The 22,782-nt window shown below is 37.7% G+C and overlaps 1 protein-coding gene across 6 annotated transcripts in view; it reads right to left on the minus strand.

The window, feature by feature from the left end:
- The window catches only part of LOC124628938 (C4b-binding protein alpha chain), a 53,767-nt gene that overhangs the window by 1,738 nt on the left and 29,247 nt on the right, over positions 1-22,782 (minus strand). For 3 of the 6 annotated variants that reach the window (XM_053686484.1, XM_053686483.1, XM_053686479.1), the window contains 7 exons: positions 21,249-21,385; positions 12,788-12,924; positions 11,142-11,247; positions 10,371-10,444; positions 5,189-5,368; positions 4,481-4,653; positions 2,718-2,775 (listed from right to left, as the gene is read on the minus strand). The gene's annotated coding sequence lies outside the window, so the exon portion shown is untranslated. Of the gene's footprint in view, positions 1-2,717; positions 2,776-4,480; positions 4,654-5,188; positions 5,369-10,370; positions 10,445-11,141; positions 11,248-12,787; positions 12,925-17,587; positions 17,768-18,521; positions 18,798-19,067; positions 19,719-21,248; positions 21,386-22,782 lie in introns of all 6 variants that reach the window. The other 3 variants (XM_053686480.1, XM_053686481.1, XM_053686482.1) reach the window with 3 other exon arrangements.

Consider the following 22,782-nt stretch of genomic DNA (forward strand, 5'->3'; position numbering starts at 1 on the left):
GCAATAATCTAATTATTGACCTTAATCTAAGTAAGGTAATAATGTGATTGAGGTGTTTACATGAGTCGCTTTTAGAATACTCCTGTCATGTACCCGTTTTACATGTAATAGATCATAATTAGATTAAGAGCCCGCGTCATTACGTCACCGCGCCACGCCATCCGACGTCCCTCCAAAATTTCACGTATCGACATACAGTTCGTCTTCGTTATGGTACCGTATACAGTCTTGGGTGTTTTTATTTAAATTTTTTACGAACGCTTCAAGTGCGGTTAATTATTAGTCATGCTATACGTGCAAATAGACGACTGCTTGAAGCCATGGGCTGCGTCTCAAATCGCATACTTACCTACTGTATAGTAGCCGAGATGCATGTATTTTTCCCCACTACAGGCCTATAGTTGGCAAGTGTGCAGTTTGGGACACAGCCGAACTCTCTTGTTCGCCGTAAAACTTTCTTCAGTATACTTTCTGTCAGCGTTACCTTTTATGACGGAGGAGAAATCGTCACGTGACTGAGGAAAAAGTGTGTAACCTCCAAGTCCTCTAAGGCAGAGGGGGGCATTTTAAACACTGCGGAGATCAAACTCATGCACGAGGACAAACTTATGTTTATATCCAAAATGCTCCACTGTGTGTAAGGGGCAGGGGAAACTGGTGCAAGTTGCTTAAAAGGTTTAGTTTAATTTAAGTTTATTGTCATTATATGCTGTATTTGCGCACCTGCAGTGTAACCTCTGTAATTTATTATAATGGAAAAGTGACGTGTTAGTAACGAGGCCGCGTTGCTCCTCACACGCGGTGCAGACGCAGTGATACAGAGTGGGAGCGCGAGTGAGATCTGTAATGCCTCATTAAAACACTACGATCAAAAGTAAACAAGTAAAATAATATTCCTAAAGGCAGTGAGGAACATAAACCACAAGGTGCAGTGAAAGTGAGTTTTTATTTTTAATGCAGGACTGTAGTTTAATTGGATTCCTTCTGTGCATCAATAAAAAAAAGCATAAATACTATACAATAAATTTATATATATATATATATATATGTGTAAAACATTTATTTTATAGTATTTATGCGTTATTTTTATGGATGCACAAAAAGCACCCAATTAAACTACCGTCCTACATTAATAATATATATTCGTGTGTGTGTATTGGGTTCTTTTCTGTTTTGGACAAACAGTTGTGTAAAACAGGAGTTGGGGGAAATCGTCCAATTAATCGATTATCTTCATACACCGATGCAAAAACATTTATTTTCCAAATAACATTCGTATCCTCAGCCATGACAACTATCTCAAAACTAGTCTGCACCAACTGAAATGTCTTTCTTGAAAATAAATTCACCAGACGTTCACTTTGTGGACTGGAAATGTCAACTGTAATAAATCATAATCCTAAAACTTGTTTCTTGATGTATTTTTATTTAACAACCATCAGACATTTAACAACCATCAGACATTTAACAGTCATCAGATATTTGTCATCACAACATGCATGCAGTCATCAGACATTTAAGTCATCAGACATTTAACAGTCATCAGACATTTAACAGTCATCACAACATGCATGCAGTCATCAGACATTTAAGTCATCAGACATTTAACAGTCATCACAACATGCATGCAGTCAAAGCCCTTTTTGATTCACAAGCAGGAGTACAGCTAATAGGTTTTGTTTACCAACAAACATCATCCTCTGGTCTATAAACCTTCGGGCTCTACAGAACCGTCTTGGGAGTTGGAAACACTTAGAATTGTTCTGCAATCGTTCTGAGTTTTATATGGCAAGGGATAGAAGACCATACAGAATTTCTCCAGATCCTTCAAATTTCGAGGTCCACGCTGGTGGACTCTCCTCTTCAGTTCACCTGTGGGGTTTTCTATGTGTTGCAACTCAGGGGACCGCGATGGCCATGGCAGGACCTTGATTTTGTGGTCCGTAAACCATTTTTGTTTGTTTTGATGTATGATTGTCCTGCTGGAAGATCCAACCACAGCCCATTTTAAGCTTTCTGTCAGTGACGGTCAAGTTTTTATTTAATATCTGTTGATATTTGATAGAGTTCTAGCATGTGTTCTAGCAAAATGTCCAGGTCCTGGACATTTTTTTGCAGCACATCACAGCTATATTCCTTGGTCTTACCCATTGTTATGAATGACTAAGGGAATTTGGCCTGTGTGCACCCTCATATTTATGCCCCTATGAAACAGGAAGTCATGGTTGAAAAATTTCCTGTTCCTAGTCACCCAGGTGTATTAAGAAAAAGTAAAATATCAATGGGAATATACTTCAAATATATTATTCTCACATGAACTCATAGGGGTGCCAGTAATTGTTGCACACCTATATTTAACAAAGGTTTTTTTTTTTTTGCTTGATATCCATGAGCTCTCATGTGAGTCTCGAGTATTTGTATGAATTTTTTTAACAAAAGATCAAATGATTAAACAATAAAGACAATTTTTTACAGCCTTCTTTGCTCATATTTAGCAAAGGTGCCAATATTAGTGGAGAGCACTGTATGTAGTGTTCTTCACGTGCCACTGAGCATGGTGTGTGCATGTTTCGGGGAAAAAAAGAATAAAGAACATAAGTGCAAAAAATCAGGTTAGTGCTCATTAGATTAAAAAACGTGATTTTTAGTCAAGCTTTCATTTTTAAATTATTTTGATTGATTTATTTATTTATTTTTAGAAAATCGCACTTTTCCACCGTTTCTTCCAGCAGCAGCAGTAGTAGAAGAAGCAGCAACCACCACAAACAAGACCAACTATACAAAATGAAGAGAGAAAAAACATGACTGAGATTGTAGGTGAAAATAATAGCTTAACGTGCAAAAAAACCCACAGCAATACCACCATGCTTTACACTACTATTCAATTAAAATTTATTTCCATAGCACTTTTAACAATAGTCAGTTTAACTATGACTAACAAACTTATTGCTCTTTTTCCCACCATTTTAGGGATTCTAAATTCATCTGGTGTGCCAGATTAGTTCACTTTAACAGGAACACCTGTACAACGACTCATTAATGCACTTATCCAGTGTAGAGCTGCAACAACTAATCGATAATCGATTATGAAAATCGTTGTCAACAAATCTCATTATGGATTAGTTTTTCTGCACGCAGTGTGGGGGAGATTTACTCATTACATTACGTCTGTTCAGAAAACACCCTTCAGAGAGTAAATACTAAAGTAGTTTAATTTAAGTTTGTCGTCATATGCTGTATTTGCGCGCCTGCAGTGTAACTTCTGTAATTTATTATAACGGAAGTGTGGGTGTCGCGTATCGTGACGGAGCGGAGATAGGACGGATGCAAGTGCAGTATGAACAGTGTTTTATTTTAAAGGAGACACAGGCTGACAAATCCACAAACGTCATCCAAAACAGGCACAGGTCAGGCGATCGGCAAACAGGCATACACAGGGATAACCATGAATCAAGGTCGTGACACGGAAAACAGGGTCGATAAACAAAACGAGAAACATGAACTATGACAAGGAACTGGGAGCGGATAATCCAGTGTGAACTAACTCTAAACATGGAACGTGACTATGACTACTATATGAACTAAACTACCTCTAAACATGGACCGTGACTATGACTACTATATGAACTAATCTAACTCTACTATAATCTTCCGCGTTGTGTGCTGGGAGGCGCGCGGTATATGTGTGGACATGATCAGTGTCATAAATGCTCACAGCTGAGGGCGATTCAGACACACATGAAAATCCCAGCCAATGACAGAACGGGGAGGAGACATGACAGAAACATAAACAAAACACACGTGTGCAGATGTCACTATTGTCAACAATGGAAAAGCAGGTGCTCGTGCATTCACGCTTAGAGCACGCTGCTTCAAGGGGGAATCATGACAGTGGGGTGGGGATTATGAAAATAATTGTTAGTTGCAGCCCTAATCCGGTGCATAAAATCATGCAGATACAGGTCAAGAGCTTTAGTTAATGGTAACATCAAACATCAGAATGGGGAATAAAGTGTGATCTCTGTGACATGGTGGGCTGGTTTGATTATGAGGGAGAGAGAGAGAGAGAGCGAGAGCAAGCTCATACTTCCCTGGTGCTCGACTTCACGCTCGTCTCTCACTACGAATTTGCCTACAGCTTACCTGCTCTGTCCCGATTTGATTCTCATTCTGTGTTCAGTCACACGCCATCTCTCTGCTCGCCCGCGCTTGTCTCCGTCTACGCTTCGTAACGGCTTCAGTGTTTGTGTTTTTTTTAATTCACCTTGTACTTTGAGCTGCAATCTAAATGTATGAAAGGTTCTATATAACTAACATTTTTTTATTATTATTATCATTATCATCATCATTATTTTTACATCATTGTCAGGGATTATTTTATTATGACAATTGTTAAACAGGGTTCCTAATGAACTCCCAATCAGCCAATCATCTGGTCATCAGTCATTCATCAGTCATTCAAAACATTGATTAATCTTACTTAAGTGGCACTGTGGAGGAGGTGGATTCCATCTATTATCCTCACAGGTCAGGAAATTACGCCCTTCTATCTTGTATCCAATGTTACATTGGACCTGGACTGATGAGTTATATACAAAAAAAGTTGACGTAGCCAAACATAGCCATTGTTTATCTCAGGTATATCACAGGTCTCTGGAAAAAGAGAAGAGTGAACAGAAACATAGAATGCTGTTTATTCCAAACCATATCAACTGTACACCTAATATCAATGTGATAATAGAAAATGGGTTCATTATATTATATTATATTATATTATATTATATTATAGTGTGTGTGTGTGTTCCAGTTCAAGCACACCTGGTGCAAATAATGAAGCCCTTGGCTAGTTGCATCAGGTGTGCTCGAGACAACACCTGTTTTGCATATTTGTGCTGTTTTGAATTCTATTCATGGGGTTGAATCATTTTGAGACTGGAGAAGTCATTATGAGTTTCAATAGGTACAATATAATTAAAGGTAAAAAAAAAGGTACAATATAATTAACATTTATTCTTATTATCAGGGATTATTTCATCATGACCATAGTTAAACAGGGTTCCTTCTGAATCCCCAATCAGCCAATCATCTGGTTGAGGAGGCATACATCAACACGAAAATGTAAAAACAGGATTTTTATTCTTATTTTTAATGAAATATTGCTTTAAACACTGAATTGAGTGGAACTCACGCTGACACCGAGGAGGAGAAGGATGAAAATTTCCATCACCAGAGCATTGTAACAGTGAAGGTCCAATAAGTTTAAGTCCGCTCTCACAAAAGTATCTGACAATCTGTCCATAATTATATGTGTCTATCTCTGGTCCAAAGGCTCCATTTCTGATACCCTGAGGTTTTGGACACTTAATCACTAAAAAAAAAAAAGGGGGGGGGGGGGGGAATCACAATAAATATTCATGTTGAAGGGGAAATATAATTGTTTAAATTCTGTGGTAAAGTCTACAGTGATAAGAGAAAGGAAATTGCCAGAAACCATCATGTTGTGCAGTGATATTACTATTATTATTACTATTATTATTATTATTATATAAAAATGAAATTCCACAAACAGTACATAAAACAGTTTAATAAAAACAATTGTCTTAGTATGCCTTTCCTGAAAGAAGTCTGTACACGTGAAGGTGAAATAGTCTCAGGTCAATGAATGATAATGAGTCTTTATTGGTCACATATACAGTAGAGCACAGTGAAATTGTTATCTTCGCATACCACAGCCTGTTGGGAAGCTGTGGTCAGAGCACAGGGTCAGCCATGATACGGCACCCCTGAAGCAGAGAGGGTTGAGGGCCTTGCTCAGGGGCCCAACAGTGGCAGCCCTATGAAATTGATCTATTTAGAGGTAATGCTATGACTACTGAAGCCAAGGGCTGTAAAGTGCTTACAAAGCAAGTATAGTATCTCATTTGTCAAATTTGTTTTATTCCTTACTTATTACTTGCCTATTTTGCCATTTTGTTTCTGACTAGCGTATGCTTCTGCATTTCTGTTTTCTATATTCACATTGTACTTTGAGCTGCAATTTAAATGTATGAAAGGTACAATATAATTAACAATTATTATTATTATTATCATTATTTTATCATGACAATTGTTAAACACATCAGTCATTCAAAACATTGATTAATCTTACTTAAATGTGTTGCGTAATCCAATGTATTTCTGTTTGTTCTATGTGCCATTTGTGTTTCTGTCGGTGGTGGGCTGGGTTTTCTTTTGTCTCCTCCCCCTTGTCTAGGCCCCACCCACTGCATGCATCACATTCCGGCTTGCTACTGGATGATCACGTCTTGTCCACGCCTGCTCCAGCCTTGTGCGACAGGATTGGTTGCCTGCACGCTTCTGGAAGTGTACTTAAGCCCCGTCAGTCTCCATCCCAGGGCAGATCGTTGCCATTGTGTTGTGTATGACTATTTCGCCTGTGTATGACCTTATGCCTGTTTTGACTTTGTTTATGCTCTGCCCCATTACGATTCACGTGATACACATTTTATTTTTATATATATATATAAAAATAAAATGTGTATATAGTATTTTGTTAATTAACACACTAATAGTCACCTGTGTAAATAGTGCACGGTTAAGAGTGGTTTGTAGGAAGTTGGCGCCATTTATGTTGATTCCTCTTTTCTCCTGTTTTTGGGTTAGCTAGGGAGTGAGGGAAGATGGTGTATTTTTGTTTTCTTTTCTTGTAGGTTAGTTAGTTTTCTTGGTTAAGGTAGAGGGTAGTTTTGTTTATTATTTTGGCCTGGCCGGCTTCTGAAGACTAAAACCACTCTGTGTATATATAAAAGGTGCTCCGTTTGGAAAATAAAGCAAAGTAAACGCAATCTTGGTCTTGCCAACCCTTTTTTCTTTTTTTTTTTTCTTCTTGTATGTTGCGGCCCGACCTAGACCGGGTTCGTAACAAGTGGCACTGTGGAGGAGGTGGATTCCAGGAGGATACTGGAGAACTAGAGAAGTTTTTTCATTCATTGATCGCTCATAACTGCAGTATTTTTAAGTGGAACTTATTTCTCGGATCCGCAGAAATAATTTGCTGAATACACAAGTGGTTGACCCTGCTGTACATGCTTAAACCATAAAACAATGAAAGCTTTAACACTAATAAGACATGTGCTTTTTGCAGCAAATTTCAACCTCTTACAAAACAACACAATCGTATCTTTGAGATTTTCTCCAATACTTACCCAGACATTGGGGAGACGTCTCATGTTCCATCATCAGTACATGATATTGTTGAAGCTCCAATGAGTCTAAAACTTTCATTACAAGAGCATGTGACTGTCTCTCTGTATTCATATAACTCCTTCTGGGGGTTAAATATTCCATTCTTTATATCAGGAGGTTTTAATCACGTAATAACTGAGGAAGAAAAGAATGGCAATTAAACCTCTGGAAAAAAAAATCACATCATCTGATATCAAACATAACATCTGATTGCATGAATCTCCGTGAACCAGTCATATACCAGTGAATATATAATTATGTTTATTATTGAGAAACATTCATTAGTAGTACCATTGCACTGAGGAGGAGGTGGATTCCACCCATCTTCCTTACAGACCAGGTAATCAGACCCATTCATTCTGTAGCCTTTATTACACCGGTAGCGGACAAAGTTGTTATATTTATAAGGTGGTGACTTTCCTTCAGATCTAACTGCGTTTGGGATTTCTGGTCTCTCACAGGACACAACTGTATAAAAAGAATGTCACTTTTTTTTTACTTCTTGTACCTGTTTGTGCTCAAATATATAATTTATAACTTTTAAAATCATCATGATCAACATACAAATGTAAAAACAGAATGAAATATTGTTTTAAACACTGAATTGAGTGGAACTCACGCAGACACCGAGGAGGAGAAGGCTGAAAAGTTCCATCACTAGAGCAGGTTAATACTGGAAGTCCAAAAAGCTCAAGACCTCTGTTACAAGAGTATGTAACTGTGTCCATAATTATGAGTCTTTCTCTGGTTCAAAAGCTCCATCTGTTATACCGGGAGGCTTTGTACACTTAATCGCTAAAAAAAAAAAAAAATCACTAAATATTCATGTTGAAGGGTAAATATAATTGTATAAATTCTGTGGTAAAATCTACAGTGATCAGAGAAAGGAAACTGCCAGAAACCATCATATTGTGCAGTGATAACAACAACTATTATTTTTATTATAGAAAAATGAAATTCCAAACAGTACATAAAACAGTTTAATAAAAACAATTGTCTTAGTATGCCTTTCCTGAAAGATGTCTGTACAAGTGAAGGTGAAATAGTATGAGGGCAATGAATTAGATTTATTTAGAGGTAATGGTATGACTGCTGAAGCCATGGCCTGTAAAGAGCTTACAAAGCAAGTGTAGTATCTCATTTGTCAAAAGAGATCAATCAGGAGAGGGATATAAAAGAATTTCTAGAACAATAGTTGTACAATGGAACACAGTAAAGGCCATCAGCAACAAGTTGAGACAATAGGGCACCACAGTGACATTACCAAGCACAGGATGTCCCTTCAAAATTGGCAAAAAGACAAGACAAAATCTTACCAGGGAGTCTGAAAAGAGACATATGGTAACATTAAAGGAGCTGTAGGAATATCTGAATCTCTCGTATTCTTCACATGTCTGGGCTATGGGGTAGGGTGGCTACAGAAGTCCTTTCTCACAAAAAAATCGAGTCCCAACTAAATCACCCCAAACCATGTGGAAAAATGTGTTATGATCTGATGAGATTCCAAACATTCCAATTTCCAAAGAAGCAGCATGGTAGTGGCTGCATCATGCTTTAGGGCTGCTTTTCTTCAGCAGAACTGGGGCTTTTATCTTTTTTTTTTTTTTTTTTTTTTTTTTTTTTTAAATCGAGGAGAGAATCATGAGTAGCTACAAATACCAGTCAATTATTGTGCAAAACATTCAAGTGTCTGCTAGTACTGTGGTGTGAAAAAGTATTTGCCCCATCCTGATTCCTTCTGTTTTTGTGTAGATCTCGTACTAAATTGTTTCAGAAATTAAAGCAAGATAAAACAAAGGCAACCCGAGTAAACACAAAATATAATATTAATAGAAAGTGATAATATTATCTATTGAAGCAAAAAAAGTTATCCAATACCAACTGGGCCTGTGTGAAAATGTATTTGCCCCTATAGTTACTAATTCCCAAAATCTATGAAACTGCATTCATAATGGAGTTCAGCTGGACTAGACACAACCAGGTCTGATTACTGCAAACCCTGTTCAATCACATCAACACTTAAATAGAACTTTTTGAACAGCATGAAGTTGGTTAAAAGATCTTAATAACACACAATGCCAAAGTTGAAATAAATTCTAGAAATGATGAGGAAGAAGGTGATGTATTTCAGTCCTTCTGGGAAGGGTTATAAAACTATTTCAAAGGCTCTGGGACTCCAAAGAACCACAGTGACAACCATCATCTCCAAATGGAAAAAGTCAGCACAGTAGTGAACCTTCTAAGAAATGACCGACCTTCCAAAGTTCCTCCAAGAGCACAGCAATTACTCATCCAGGAAGTCACAAAAGAGCGAACATTGAGGACAACATCGAAGGCCCTACAGGCCTCTCTTGCATCAATAAAGGTCACTATCATGACTCCACTATCAGAAAGACACTGGGAAAAATGGCATCCATGGAATAGTGACGAGGCGAAAACCACTGCTAACCCAGAACATCATTAAGACGCATCTGAATTAAATATAAACCGTATTGTGTGTTTACTCAGGTTGCCTTTGTGTAACATTGCATTTCATTTGAAGATCTAAAATCTATTTAGTATGAGAAAAACAGAAGACACTTTTTCACAGCACTGTAAGTAAAAGATGAAAAGAAATTTCACCTTTCAGCATGACAACAACCCAAAGCATACATCCAAATCAACAAATAAATATCTTAACCAAAAGAAGACCAAAGTTTTTTAATGACCTAGTCAGAGTCCAGACCTGAATCCACCTAAAAATCTGGGGGGTGACCTGATGCAGGCTGTGCACAGGAGATACCCTCACAATTTTTGGATCTAGAATATTTTTGCAAGAAAGAGTGCCAAGTATTGCCAAGTCAAGATGTTCCACGCTGATAGACTCTTACCCCAAAAGACCGAGTGGTGTAATAATGTGCTTCAACAAAGGATTAATTTAGGGGTGTGCACACTTTTGCAACTAGGTTATGGTAAACGGTCTTCAACTCCTTCCTCCAAAGTCACACATTACATAAGCACTAAACCGCAATTCATTTTCTTTACCTAACTGACTAAATGCTAAATGCTGAATAAACTATTATCATAATAATGTAGCACAAAACTATTTTAAAAATTAAAAATGTAAAAGCGAAAAATGACATTACCTTCACATACAGGAGCTCTCCCATCCCAACCATATTCTCTGCAATATCTAGTTGGTTCACCAACAAGCAAATATCTGCAAATAGATTTTAATTTAGCAATAAACAAGTTTTAAAAAACAACCACACCCACACACACACACACACATATATACATATATATATATATATATATATATATATATATATATATATATATATATATATATATATATGGCAAGTAAAGACTGAAGCATCATAACATTCTGCAAGTTATCATGGAGTAGTGTTTTCCTTTAGATCTTCTTATAAATAATGAAATGAAAGGACGTGTCTGTTCTGCTTTAATGGCCTCCGAATAATGACAAGCAGACTGTCAAAAAGCTGCATTAGGTGTATTAACATATAGTCTTATCTTTGTATGATCTGCAACACTTTTGATTTTACACCACCAGGTAAAAGTTGGATAAAGACATTAAGACATTATCACAATGAATAAACACAAATATGGAATTATGTGGTGATCAACACTCTTGGCATTTTCTCAACCACCTTCATGAGAAGCTTCACCCAGGAGGCTTTTATTAAAATTCTTCTTAACTGCTTCTCCTATGTTCTAAACGAAGGCTGCTCGTTTCGGGAAACAATTTTATTTTAAAAGTATCCAAACTTTTGTAGTAGTGCAGTATAGTTTGTATACATTACATAGTCTGCTTATTTACCCACAGTCTGTTTATTCACTATTATTGTGCAGATACATGTGTGCAGAACCAAATATGGATAAACAATTTTTACCCTTCATTACACTCTGCTGTGATTGTTGCTCCAAGCAAAGTTTCCCCTGGATACTGAAATATATATTTTCCATTTGTAATCCAGTCAGGACTCATACAGTCTTTTTCTGGAAAAAAGAAAAATTAGGGGAAAAACAGTCAGTTATTCCACTTATACCACAGTGATTTGTCAGCAATTATATGCAGTATCTCAAAAGTGAGTACACCCCTCACATTTTTGTAAATATTTGATTATATCTTTTCATGTGACAACACTGAAGAAATGACACTTTGCTACAATGTAAAGCAGTGAGTGTACAGCTTGTGTAACTGTAAATTTGTTGTCCACTCAAAATATATTTTACAGTATCTCACAAAAGTGAGTACACCCCCTCTCATCCGTTTGAGGATGCCCCACAGATGCTCAGTAAGGTTTAGTCCATCACCTTCACCCTCAGCCTCTTTAGCAAGGCAGTGGTCGTCTTGGAGGTGTGTTTGGGGTCGGTATCATGCTGGAATACTGCCCTGCGGCCCAGTGTCTGAAGGGAGGGGATCATGCTCTGCTTCAGTATGTCACAGTACATGTTGGCTTTCATGGTTCCCTCAATGAAATGTAGCTCCCCAGTGCCGGCAGCACTCATGCAGCCCCAGATCATGACACTCCCACCATCATGCTTGACTGTAGGCAAGACACACTTGTCTTTGTACTCCTCACCTGGTTGCCGTCACACACGCTTGACACCATCTGAACAAAATAAGTTTATCTTGGTCTCATCACACCACAGGACATGGTTCCAGTAATCCATGTCCTTAGTCTGCTTGTCTTCAACCAACTGTTTGCGGGCTTTCTTGTGCATCATCTTTAGAAGAGGCTTCCTTCTGGGACGAACGCCATGCAGGGCAATTTGATGCAGTATGCGGCATATGGTCTGAGCACTGACAGGCTGAACCCCCACCCCTTCCATCTCTGCAGCAATGCTGGCAGCACTCATACGTCTATTTCCCAAAGACAACCTCTGGATATGACGCTGAGCGCGTGCACTCAACCTCTTTGTTCGACCATGGCGAGGCCTTTTCTGAGTGGAACCTGTCCTGTTAAACCGCTGTATGGTCTTGGCCACCGTGCTGCAGCTCAGTGTCAGGGTCTTGGCAATCTTCTTATAGCCTAGGCCGTCTTTATGTAGAGCGACAATTCTTTTTTTCAGATCCTCAGAGAGTTCTTTGCCATGAGGTGCCATGTTGAACTTCCAGTGACCAGTATGAGGGAGTGTGAGAGCGATGACACCAAATTTAACACACCTGCTGCCCATTCACACCTGAGACCTTGTAACACTAACAAGTCACATGACACCGGGGAGGGAAAATGGCTAATTGGGCCCAATTTGGACATTTTCACTTAGGGGTGTACTCACTTTTGTTGCCAGCGGTTTAGACATTAATGGCTGTGTGTTGAGTTATTTTGAGGGGACAGCAAATTTACACTGTTACACAAGCTGTACACTCACTACTTTACATTGTAGCAAAGTATCATTTCTTCAGTGTTGTCACATGAAAAGATATAATCAAATATTTACAGAACTGTGAGGGGTGTACTCACTTTTGTGAGATACTGTATATATAAGGTGGGGAGCTGGAGCTATAACATCTAATGTATAAAAGAGTCCTCACCTCGGACCGTTACAGCAGTCATGAGAAGTGTAGAGCAGATGATCATGTAGCGCAACATCTTCAACTGTAAATGTTAGACACCAGCTAGGCTCTAGGTGTTCCTCTGTCCTAGATCACTACTGTCCAAGAAAGTTACCCTGAAATAAAAAATATATGTGCGAAATAAGTTACATTTACTTTTGAAGCACAGACAGTAAATATATACAAGATAATAGAAGAAGAAAAAGGTAGAGAAGGAGGAGGATTAGGAAGGAGCAGAATTTTGTGTATAATTACTTAGCTAATATCCTTCTGAGAACCCACGTAAAAGAAAATGTCTCAAATCAGAGTAAAAGAATATTGAGTGTTTCTGCATAAAAACATTACATAGGGAGGCACGGTGGTTTAGTGGTTAGCAAATTGTGTCACACATTCAGGGTTGGGGAAAAGAAAGAGGAAATATTAAATTTGGTGGAATTTGTTCTTGATCACACAGCAGAAATTAAAAGGGAAAGTCAAATAAGTTTAAAGAAAAGAGAGAGATGCAAAAACAAAATGTCCACTACAGAGGAAACAAACGCTAAAAAAAACATCTTCTCACGTTCTCATAAAACTGTATAAAGTGTACATGAGACTACTGGTTTTTAAAGGCAAAGAGTTGTTAAAGATTATTTAAATATTACATAAATATTGACTTGAGTTAAAAAACTCTAAAATCTCTAAAAATCTAAACCCATACAACACTTTATGATCAAGTTCTATTCTAAGTGTGTATTGAGTTAGATGAATTCTGTGTCTTGCTGAACAATAATTGTTTTTCTGTATCCGCCTGTACTTTCCTACACAGAAGTAAATAACCTTGAGGCTGGAGGACAATTAAGGAGTTAGGATAGGGCCTCAGGAAGGGAGGTAGATATCAGCTAGGACAGCAGAAACAGACAGAAGCTCATTGAGGCATAAGAAAGGTGTGTTGAAGAGAGAAACAAAAAACAAAGACTCTGAGTGAAACCCTTTTTAAAAAAAGAAAAAGAAAAAAAGAAACATTTTCCTCATAAATCCTTTTCAAGAAAAACAACTAACTGCGCATGCTCCACAAATTTAAGATAACAAGTAGACATAAATAATTAATTGTGGCGAAGATGATTGGTCTGTTTTTAATGAGAAAAGGTAAAACTCCGCCTAAGATGAGAATGCTGTGGAGAAAGGTATAAAAAGGGCTGTGTGTGTTTGTATAATTGAGACGTTCTGTAGACTGTCTCACTTTATTGTTTCAATAAAGATAATTACTTTTTGACATCTACTAAGCTTCTCTCTCTGAAGATTTTTGACTTAGGCTTGAAAGATTGTTTGCCACGACACCATCCCTGAACAAAGGGGATATGTGACCGTAGTTAGCATCATCACCTTTTAGGGTCACATCTGTAAGAACATCCGTACCGAGATGTGAGTATGGAAAGCGATCACAACAAATGCTATCCTTAATTTACATTTAGAATGAAACTTTATTTACATTACATACAGAAAACCTGGATTGAAACACAGTATAAAATGTCTGTGCTGATATTGCTCGTGGTTCACTTTGACTCAGACAAACTTGAAGTGCTTCATGTACTTTGTCACTGTCGTGCTGTAATAAATGTATTCTTCACGGAGATCTTTGAATAGTGACTGTTTCCTTACATGTGTTAGTTGACCTTACCACTGCTTTTGATACCATTGATCATACTATTCTCCTTGAAAGGCAAGAAAATGTTGTTGGCATTAAGGGAACGGTCCTCTCCTGGCTCAGGTCTTATTTGACCGATCGTTATCAGTTCGTAGATGTAAATAGCAACGCATACTGAGGTAAAGTTCGGTGTTCCACAGGGTTCTGTTTTAGGACCACTGCTTTTTACTTTATATACGCTACCTCTAGGTCACATTATACATAAATATGGTACTAGCTTCCACTGTTATGCTGATGATACACAGCTGTATGTTTAAGCAAAACCAGATGACAGACGGCAGCTTAGTAAGTTGAGGAATGTGTAAAAGACATTAGACGTTGGATGCTTATTAACTTCCTTCTACTAAATTTTGACAAGACAGAAGTACTTCTACTAGGACCACATACAGCTAGAAGTAAGCTTTTTGATTACATAGCAACTCTGGATGGTCTTTCTGTTTCGTCATGTGCAGCAGTAAAAGACCTTGGGTGATTATTGACTCCAGTATTTCATTTGACGCTCATCTAGATAATATTACTAGGATAGCCTTCTTTCATCTCAGAAATATTGCTAAGATAAAAAAAATATAATGTCACTACATGATGCAGAAACATTCGTTCATGCTTCCATTACCTCTAGGTTGGATTATTGTAATGCCTTACTGTCTGGATGTTCCAGTAGGAGCGTAAACAAGCTCCAGTTAGTCCAGAATGCAGCTGTGTGTTGGTGTTGGCCATCGTAGCTATTTTTAACATTAAAAGGTACTTCAAACACCTATGCAAAAAAATGTTTTTCCCCAAATAACATTCGTATCCTCATCCATGACAACTCTCTCAAAACTAATCTGCACCAAGTGAAATGTCTTTATTGAAAATAAATTCACCAGACCTTCACTTTGTGGACTGGACATGTCAACTGTAATAAATCATAATCCTAAAACTCGTAATTACGACTTTGTGGAGGCGGTCATGTGCGTTCAACTTGTAAAAACTAAAAGAATGTAACGTCCCTCATAGTGCGCTCATTTTATTTATTAACTACAGTCGAGTTCATCTCTGTGTGTCTACAAACCACACTGGAAAAGTCTCGCGAGTTGTTTTTTCAGTAGGCACTAAAGACGTCGTATATTAGATTTTATTTAATGTTACACCATAAACTCAGTCTCGCGATTCATTTTAGCGCTGGTTAAAGTAATTTAAACATCTTACTTATCTTGTTACGCTTCCTCGGTGTTTACCTTCCCGTGACTTATCGACAACTGTGACCAGGGGTCGCTGTTGAGCAAATGTTCGAACGTGACCGCGCGTGACGTCTCTGAACGTGACCGCGCGTGACGTACGTGACCTTAGTGCAGAGAGCTGTGCTGTAAATAAAAGGTGCGTCATGTCTTAGAGGAACACGTTCATTGGACAAGCTAGATATTGTCGCGAGCATCGAAATGCGTGTCTAGAGAAGAAATAAAACATTAATGCTGCTGCTAGACCGCTGTGTTACTACTGTGAATGGTTTGGTTATGTTTTACAGTAGCGCTTGTTGATGTGTATAACATTCTGGTTGTCTGATAGCCTACATGTAGGCTTATCTTTATTCTTATAACTATTTACCGTAATGACCCAATAATGTTGGAGATCCTATAGTTTGTTCTTTACAAATGCATATTACTCAGACACTCCAAATTGGGCCCAACTACTTAAAGCTACTTAAAATCCTTAATGTTAAGGTTAAGACACAGAAAAGTCTTCAGGACAGAGAACTTTGTGCTTTCTGGTTTCTCTTTAACATGACAAGTAGCATTTTATTAACTTGAAAAGAAAGAAACAAAGGAAGGCTGGAACAACTGTTTATAGCCATAATAAACATAAGTGCTACCAGGAACGAACTTGGTGCACGGACATTCGAGAACTAGAAACAGTTAAGAAACATACAGTGCAGTTCATTAATAAATGAAACATGGCTATCTGCTGTGGTATAAGAGGAATAAAGCACTTAGGGCCACATCACACCCTGTTGTTGATTATTTTCCAACAGCAGCACGCCAGGTTGGGTTTTATTTCTTACTTATGACTTGCTTATTTTACCATTTTATTTCGGACTAGCATATGCTTCAGTGTCTGTGTTGTTTTTTTTAAATTCACCTTGTACTTTGAGCTGCAATCTAAATGTATGAAAGGTTCTATATAACTAACATTTATTATTATTATTATTATTATTATTATTATTATTATTATTAGCATCATCATCATTATTATTACATCATTGTCAGGGATTATTTTATCATGACAATTGTTAAACAGGGTTCCTAATGAACTCCCAATCAGCCAATCATCTGGTCATCAGTCATTCATCAGTCATTCAAAACATTGATTAATCTTAACTTAAGTGGCACTGTGGAGGAGGTGGATTCCATCCATTTTTGCCACAGGTCAGGAAATTACGCCCTTCTATCTTGTATGCAATGTTACATTGGACCTGGACTGATGAGTTATATACAAAAAAAAGTTGACGTAGCCAAACATAGCCATTGTTTATTTCAGGTATGTCACAGGTCTCTGGAAAAAGAGAAGAGTGAACAGAAACATAGAATGCTGTTTATTCCAAACCATATCAACTGTACACCTAATATCAATGTGCTAATAGAAAATGGGTTCATTATATTATATTATAGAGTGTGTGTGTGTGTGTGTGTGTGTGTGTGTGTGTGTGTGTGTGTGTGTTCCAGTTCAAGCACACCTGATGCAAATAATGAAGCCCTTGGCTAGTTGCATCAGGTGTGCTTGAGACAACACCTGTTTTGCATATTTGTGCTGTTTTGAATTCTATTCATGGGGTTGAATCATTTTGAGACTGGAGAAGTCATTATGAGTTTCAATAGGTACAATATAATTAAAGGTTAAAAAAAAAAAAAAGGTACAATATAATTGACATTTATTCTTATTATTCTTATTATCAGGGATTATTTCATCATGACCATAGTTAAACAGGGTTCCTTCTGAATCCCCAATCAGCCAATCATCTGGTTGAGGAGGCATACATCAACATGAAAATGTAAAAACAGGATTTTTATTCTTATTTTTAATGAAATATTGTTTTAAACACTGAATTGAGTGGAACTCACGCTGACACCGAGGAGGAGAAGGATGAAAATTTCCATCACCAGAGCATTGTAACAGTGAAGGTCCAATAAGTTTAAGTCCGCTCTCACAAAAGTATGTGACAATCTATCCGTAATTATGTTTGTCTATCTCTGGTCCAAAGGCTCCATTTCTGATACCCTGAGGCTTTGGATACTTAATCACTAAAAAAAAAAAAAGGGGGGGGGGGGGGGGGGGGGGAATCACAATAAATATTCATGTTGAAGGGGAAATATAATTGTTTAAATTCTGTGGTAAAGTTTACAGTGATAAGAGAAAGGAAACTGCCAGAAACCATCATGTTGTGCAGTGATAATATTACTATTATTATTATTATTATTATTATTATTATTATTATTATTATTATTATAGAAAAATGAAATTCCACAAAAAGTACATAAAACAGTTTAATAAAAACAATTGTCTTAGTATGCCTTTCCTGAAAGATGTCTGTACACGTGAAGGTGAAATAGTCTCAGGTCAATGAATGATAATGAGTCTTTATTGGTCACATATACAGTAGAGCACAGTGAAATTATCTTCGCATACCCCAGCCTGTTGGGAAGCTGTGGTCAGAGCGCAGGGTCAGCCATGATACGGCACCCCTGAAGCAGAGAGGGTTGAGGGCCTTGCTCAGGGGCCTAACAGTGGCAGCCCTATGAAACTGATCTATTTAGAGGTAATGCTATGACTACTGAAGCCAAGGGCTGTAAAGCACTTACAAAGTAAGTATAGTATCTCATTTGTCAAAAGAGATCAATCAGGAGAGGGATATAAAAGAATTTCTAGAACAATAGTTGTACCATGGAACACAGTAAAGGCCATCAGCAACAAGTTGAGACAATAGGGCACCACAGTGACATTACCAAGAACAGGATGTCCCTTCAAAATTAGCAAAAAGACAAGACAAAATCTTACCAGGGAGTCTGAAAAGAGACATATGGAAACATTAAAGGAGCTGTAGGAATATCTGAATCTCTCGTATTCTTCACATGTCTGGGCTATGGGGTAGGGTGGCTACAGAAGTCCTATCTCACAAAAAAATCCAGTCCCAACTAAATCACCCCAAACCATGTGGAAAAATGTGTTATGATCTGATGAGATTCCAAAAATTCCAATTTCCAAAGAAGCAGCATGGTAGTGGCTGCATCATGCTTTAGGGCTGCTTTTCTTCAGCAGAACTGGGGCTTTCATCTATTTTTGAAAAAAAAAAAATTATCTGGGAGGGAATCACGAATAGCTACAAATACCAGTCAACCATCATCTCTGCAATATCTCGTTGGTTCTCCAACAAGCATATAACTGCAAACAGATTTTAATTTAGCAATAAACAAGTTTAAAAAATGTGTGTGTGTATATATATATATATATATATATATATATATATATATATATATTTTATATATATACACACATAATATAAAAAATATTTAAAAATATTAAAATAAAATAATATATACATACATATGTATTAAGTAAAGACTGAAGCATCATGGAGTAGTGTTTTCCTTTAGATCTTCTTTCAAATAATGAACTGAAAGGACGTGTCTGTTCAACTTTGATGGCCTCCCAATAATGACAAGCAGACTGTCAAAAAGCTGCATTAGGTGTATTAACATATAGTCTTATCTTTGTATTATCTGCAACACTTTTGATTTTACACCACCAGGTAAAAGTTGGATAAAGACATTAAGACATTATCACAATGAATAAACACAAATATGGAATTATGTGGTGATCAACACTCTTGGCATTTTCTCAACCACCTTCATGAGAAGCTTCACCCAGGAGGCTTTTATTAAAATTCTTCTTAACTGCTTCTCCTATGTTCTAAACGAAGGCTGCTCGTTTCGGGAAACAATTTTATTTTAAAAGTATCCAAACTTTTGTAGTAGTGCAGTATAGTTTGTATACATTACATAGTCTGCTTATTTACCCACAGTCTGTTTATTCACTATTATTGTGCAGATACATGTGTGCAGAACCAAATATGGATAAACAATTTTTACCCTTCATTACACTCTGCTGTGATTGTTGCTCCAAGCAAAGTTTCCCCTGGATACTGAAATATATATTTTCAATTTGTAATCCAGTCAGGACTCATACAGTCTTTTTCTGGAAAAAAGAAAAATTAGGGGGAAAACAGTCAGTTATTCCACTTATACCACAGTGATTTGTCAGCAATTATATACAGTATCTCGAAAGTGAGTACACCCCTCACATTTTTATAAATATTTGATTATATCTTTTCATGTGACAACACTGAAGAAATGACACTTTGCTACAATGTAAAGTAGTGAGTGTACAGCTTGTGTAACTGTAAATTTGCTGTCCCCTCAAAATATATTTTACAGTATTTCACAAAAGTGAGTACACCCCCTCTCATCCGTTTGGGGATGCCCCACAGATGCTCAGTAAGGTTTAGTCCATCACCTTCACCCTCAGCTTCTTTAGCAAGGCAGTGGTCGTCTTGGAGGTGTGTTTGGGGTCGGTATCATGCTGGAATACTGCCCTGCGGCCCAGTCTCCGAAGGGAGGGGATCATGCTCTGCTTCAGTATGTCACAGTACATGTCGGCATTCATGTTTCCCCCAATGAACTGTAGCTCCCCAGTGCCGGCAGCACTCCTGCAGCCCCAGACCATGACACTCCCACCACCATGCTTGACTGTAGGCAAGACACACTTGTCTTTGTACTCCTCACCTGGTTGCCGTCACACACGCTTGACACCGTCTGAACAAAATAAGTTTATCTTGGTCTCATCACACCACAGGACATGGTTCCAGTAATCCATGTCCTTAGTCTGCTTGTCTTCAACAAACTGTTTGCGGGCTTTCTTGTGCATCATCTTTAGAAGAGGCTTCCTTCTGGGACGAACGCCATGCAGACCAATTTGATGCAGTATGCGGCATATGGTCTGAGCACTGACAGGCTGACCCCCCACCCCTTCCATCTCTGCAGCAATGCTGGCAGCACTCTTACGTCTATTTCCCAAACACAACCTCTGGATATGACGCTGAGCACGTGCACTCAACTTCTTTGGTCGACCATGGCGAGGCCTTTTCTGAGTGGAACCTGTCCTGTTAAACCGCTGTATGGTCTTGGCCACCGTGCTGCAGCTCAGTGTCAGGGTCTTGGCAATCTTCTTATAGCCTAGGCCGTCTTTATGTAGAGCGACAATTCTTTTTTTCAGATCCTCAGAGAGTTCTTTGCCATGAGGTGCCATGTTGAACTTCCAGTGACCAGTAGGAGTGAGTGTGAGAGTGATGACGCCAAATTTAACACACCTGCTCCCCATTCACACCTGAGACCTTGTAACACTAACAAGTCACATGACACTGGGGAGGGAAAATGGCTAATTGGGCCCAATTTGTACATTTTCACTTAGGGGTGTACTCACTTTTGTTGCCAGCGGTTTAGACATTAATGGCTGTGTGTTGAGTTATTTTGAGGGGACAGCAAATTTACACTGTTACACAAGCTGTACACTCACTACTTTACATTGTAGCAAAGTGTCATTTCTCAGTGTTGTCACATGAAAAGATATAATCAAATATTTACAAAAATGGGAGGGGTGTACTCACTTTTGTGAGATATAAGGTTCGGAGCTGCAGCTGTAACATCTAATGTATAAAAGAGTCCTCACCTCGGACCGTTACAGCAGTCATGAGAAGTGTAGAGCAGATGATCATGTAGCGCAACATCTTCAACTGTAAATGTTAGACACCAGCTAGGCTCTAGGTGTTCCTCTGTCCTAGATCACTACCGTCCAAGAAAGTTACCCTGAAATAAAAAATATATGTGCGAAATAAGTTACATTTACTTTTGAAGCACATGGAGAGTAAATATATACAAGATAATAGAAGAAGAAGAAAAAGGTAGAGGAGGAGGAGGATTAGGAAGGAGCAGAATTTTGTGTATAATTACTTAGCTAATATCCTTCTGAGAACCCACGTAAAAGAAAATGTCTCAAATCAGAGTAAAAGAATATTGAGTGTTTCTGCATAAAAACATTACATAGGGAGGCACGGTGGTTTAGTGGTTAGCAAATTGTGTCACACATTCAGGGTTGGGGAAAAGAAAGAGGAAATATTAAATTTGGTGGAATTTGTTCTTGATCACACAGCAGAAATTAAAAGGGAAAGTCAAATAAGTTTAAAGAAAAGAGAGAGATGCAAAAACAAAATGTCCACTACAGAGGAAACAAACGCTAAAAAAAACATCTTCTCACATTCTCATAAAACTGTATAAAGTGTACATGGTTTTTAAAGGCAAAGAGTTGTTAAAGATTATTTAAATATTACATAAATATTGACTTGAGTTAAAAAACTCTAAAATCTCTAAAAATCTAAACCCATAGAACACTTTTTGATCAAGTTCTATTCTAATTGTGTATTGAGTTAGATGAATTCTGTGTCTTGCTGAACAATAGTTGTTTTTCTGTATCCGCCTGTACTTTCCTACACAGATATAAATAACCTTGAGGCTGGAGGACAATTAAGGAGTTAGGATAGGGCCTCAGGAAGGGAGGTAGATAGACAACTGCTTGAAGCCATGGGCTATGTCCCAAACCGCGTACTTACCTACTGCATAGTAGCCGAGATACATATATTTCACCTGCTATAGGCCTATAGTAGGTAAGTACGCGGTTTGGGACGCAGCCGTGATCTCTTGTTTGCCGTAAAACGGTTGAGCACTACCGTGTGTGTACATGTCCTGTCGCAAAATGTCCTTTTATTCCTAAGATAGACCAAGATTTTAAAATGACATGTGACTCTGATTTAAAAATCGAGGAAATTGTTAGTTATTAAGAAAATGGTTTTAAGGAAGTCAGCAGGTCAAGATGGAATACAACTTACCTTTCAGTTTTTCTGAACTGATATAAGAGAAATGCTATTTAAGCACTGAAGGAACGCATAGAAACTAATACACTACTAACAACAATGAAACAAACTATAATTGTGTTAATATCTAAACCAAAAAAAGACAAAACTTTTATTGATAATTTAAGGCCACTTACATTGCTTAATGTTGACTACAAAATATTTACTAATGCTTTGGCTAGTAGACTTAAAAGTAGTACAGGTAATTAGTGATACACAATCTGGATTTCTTCTAAATCGATTAATACACAATAACATCCGGCTTGTTTTAGATTTGTTAGATTATTCATATTTTAT

This window comes from Ictalurus punctatus, chromosome 15 (assembly GCF_001660625.3).
Source record: "Ictalurus punctatus breed USDA103 chromosome 15, Coco_2.0, whole genome shotgun sequence".
NCBI classification, from domain to species: Eukaryota; Metazoa; Chordata; class Actinopteri; order Siluriformes; family Ictaluridae; genus Ictalurus; species Ictalurus punctatus.